This window comes from Phyllostomus discolor, chromosome 4 (assembly GCF_004126475.2).
Source record: "Phyllostomus discolor isolate MPI-MPIP mPhyDis1 chromosome 4, mPhyDis1.pri.v3, whole genome shotgun sequence".
Classification (NCBI taxonomy): Eukaryota; Metazoa; Chordata; class Mammalia; order Chiroptera; family Phyllostomidae; genus Phyllostomus; species Phyllostomus discolor.
The window spans coordinates 37285516-37289662 of NC_040906.2; positions in this window are offsets into that span (position 1 = coordinate 37285516).

The window sequence follows — 4147 nt, forward strand, 5'->3', positions numbered from 1 at the left end:
GAAAAATAGAAATCATTAATGATGCATGAGTCAGAACATCAGTTTAGAGTAAAAGCCAATTACAATTATGGAATCTGCATCTGTTCGTTACAACTTTGTCAGTTTTCCAGAATATGAGACTAGGCAGTTTTTACAAATGACGTAAATGGAAATGTGTTTAGAAACAGCTAAACAATGTGTGCAACATGCAAAAAATGCAATGTTACAGCTAAAAAGGAATTCACTCTTCTTCACATTACTATTTATATAGACTCCTCTTAGTTCTATTTCTATGGACTAGTTTCTTACTCTGTGTAATTTTGTCATTAAGAGACTGACTCAACATTCCTTGAATGTTTAAAATTTCTACTACGTTTTCTATTAGACTACAAAACATTTGCTTCCAAGGTGTATGGAATGGCTCTCAGAGAATTTAAATGATTTTGAAAAATTGCATTAAATTTTCCTGATGTGTGTGACAAATGTTTATATGAGTAATCTTCTTAAGACAATTTCTAATTCATGGACTCAGCTTTTTGGAAAATCAATGGACCTCTTAGGACATCTCATATTTAGCTGAGAAGAGACTATGTGGATTAGTGAGAAAGAAAATTCATTTTGGGCATTTCAAGACCAAACATGACAAAATGATATAAAATAATAACAAAGGAATCAATCTAAAGAAAGCTAAGCAGAATTCTAAAGATCAGATCAGAATTTCCCAAAGTGTGTTGTTCCATGATACCACAGTCCTTTACAAACTGAAAAATGGGTTTTATCATTAAATGAGCACTTAAAAAATGCTGCATATTATGCTTCCCTTAAGAGGTTCACAGTGTATGAAAATATATGAAAGGCTCTGTTAGCAAAATGCAGAAAAATAACCAACCTGATTTTTTTACATGAAATTCCCATCCTACTTTGAAAATTAAAAAAAAAAATTTCCCACAGAAGACAGCTTGAAGCTGCATTAACAGATAATTAAAGATATTTAGGAAACAAGATGTTAAAAAGTAAAAATGGCCCAGATGTGCAAAGCTATTAAGTTAAAAAATGATCTAAAGGAATTTAATATAAAAGAAATTATAGGGGAGCCCTTCTTCTAACTGTTACTCACTCATTCAACAATATTTGCTCAGCACAGATAGGGCCAAACATTGTGTTAGGCACTGGGTACATGATTTTGACATTCTAGAGAGTTGTTTTCACCCCACCCTAATATTTCCCTCCAGCAGACTAGGAATCTTTTTGAGAAAGACTTCTGTACATAAGTAAACTGTCAATTTCAACTCGTAGTATCAACCTCATTTCACAAGCACTAACAGTAAAGGTACTTAACAATCAAGAAAATAACTAAATGCTGATTACACGAAAGCTCTCTCAAAACTGAAAAGTGAATAAGTAAAGCATAACAAAGCAATGTTATTGAAAACATTTTGTTCTTAATAATGAGCATGAGATGTATTATAGGATGATCTAGAGATACAAATAAGCATATGATAAATAATCTTTGCTTTTTAGGAGTATAATGATGATTCAGATATTTTAAATAGCTATATGTTATTCAGGAGACAAAGAATGCCATAAACCATATGATTTTTAATTAAATCTCATTCATACTGCAAAACAACCCCATTTTTATTAGGTGACATGTTCACTTGGAATATAAACCAGCCTGAAAGGTTCTTACTATTCAAATCTGGAATAACTTAAGCATAAAATAACCAATGATAGTAATGAATTTTAACTACAGAATGAAAGAACCCATGAGTACTTACCAATAAAACTAAGTTAATAAAGTAGAGAAAGCTTATTCTTAAAATAGAATTCTAACAAATAAAAATGATAGAAATTATAGAATTAGAAAAAAAATATTTGTCATGAAATAAAAAGAAAGACTGAGGAATTATCCCAGACTGGAGGAGACTAATAGAGATTGACAACTAAATGCAATAAGAATCCTGGACCAAAGTAAGAACAGCAGGATATTTAACAAAATTTGGAACACTTTTTCTTTTAAGAAAGAAAGGTTATAAAGGGCATTAGTGGAACAACTGGCACAATTTGAACATCTAGAACATTACTGTATAACAGAACTTTTATGCAATGATAGAAATGGTCTATATATCTATGTTTTCCAATACAATAGTCACTGGACTGCTGAATGCTTGAAATGTAACTAGTGTGACTGAGAAACTGAATTTGTAACTTATTTAATTTTAATTTAAATAGCCACATTTAAATTTGGTTAGTGGCTATCATATTGGACAGGAGAGGTTTATAGATTAGACAATAGCATTATGTCAATGTTAATTTTCCAATTTTGAAAAATGTATTAAGATTGTGAGACTCCTTATTTTGAGGGAACACATAGTGAAGTTTTTAAAGGTTCTGGGGCATTTGTGTTTAACTTAAAGACTTTAAAAAGTTTCAGAGAAAAAAAAGAGAGAGAATGCTAAAGCAAATATGGTGAAGTGTTAATATTTGGAGCATCTGGGTAAAGGGCATATAGAACTATTTTTTGCAATTCTTTTGTAAGTTGAACATTATTTCAAATTAAAAGTTAAAAACAAGAAAGAATAAAAAGCTGCACAAAATTAATATTGTTTTTAACTAGAATTTATAAATATATTTATATCTAATCAAGTTTCTACTCATTTCCATATTTTTCACTTAGTTTTTGAAGTGTGAGCATCCAACTATTAATTCGATTTTCATAACAAAACTCCTCTATCACTATAAACAAACATTGGCTTTTTGACCAAAAGTGTATAATATGCTAAGTTAGTCTAACCTTTTGTAGTGAGCAGAGAAAAAAGATAATAGAGCTCAGATTTCAGCCTGAGTACTAAATATTAAAAGCAGCAAAGGTTTATAAAAGTTAAGGTCATTGAGGAGAACACAAATAACATTTTAGGTCTCTCTGAAGATGTGGGACATATACAGTCATTCCCACAGAATAAAATGGAAAGCCCTATAAAGAGCGAAATTTAGTGGGTCCATCCTTGGGAACGTAATTTTAAAATGCCTACATATTCCAGCTATATGTGAACAAGCAAATGTCAATAATAAATAATGCAAAAGTTGTTAGGTAAAAAATCTGGACAATAGAGAAAAACTGTCTAAATTAATTTCAAATCAGATTTCTCTTTTTCTATACACTCATTAATCCAGTATAATCAGGTTTCTACTATCACTTCACTGAATCTATTTTTAGCAAGATCATATATATACTTTTCAATCCTTTTTTTGTCCTTAATGTCTATGTTTGATAATATAAGGTCTGTCCAGAAAAAGTCCAGACATTGCTGAGAACAGTTTGTGTGACATTGATGTAACCTGGCAGCCAAGGAGAATGGACTCCGATGTGTGTGTATAAACGATGACGACTTCACTGTACTAGTCACTGGGGGCAGTAGATGCCATTGAGTGAGCATGTGTACTATGCAGCCATCGAATTCAAAATGAGCGAGTGGAGTCATGAATCTGCATCAAATGTTGCATTAAGCTCAAACATTCCTCTGTGGAAACCATTCAGATGATTCAGAAGGCTGCAGGTATGGGCAACTGGTAACTTCATCAAGAAGTAATGGGTAAGTGGCGGCTTCATCAAGACAATATGCCCACTCATGCATCACATGCAGAGGTTTTTGGCAAAACTCAAATCACCCAGGTGACTCAGCCCCCCTACTGCCCAGATTTGGTGCCCTGCAACTTCTAGTTTTTCCCAAAACTAAAATCACCTTTGAAAGGTAAGAGATTTCAGACCATTGATGAGATTCAGGAAACCATGATGGGGCAGCTGATGGCAACTGGGAGCACCGAGTGAGATCCCAAGGTGCCTGCTCTGAAGAGGACTGAGGAGTCATTGTCCTAGGTATAATGTTTCTTGTATCTTGTATCTTGTATGTTCTTCAATAAATGTCTTTATTTTTCATATCACATGGCTGGATACTTTCTGGACAGACCTCATATAGACTACACTTTCTTGAAACATTCTTTTCTTCGGGCTTTAATGATGTGTATTTCCTGATTTTCCTACCTCTCTTTACTCCGATCTCATATCCTTTGCATGCTCCCCTTCCTTTGCTCACTTCTTAATTATTAATATTTCTTAAGATTCTATTCTAGATGCACATCATCTCTTATTATATGCTCTATCCTTGGA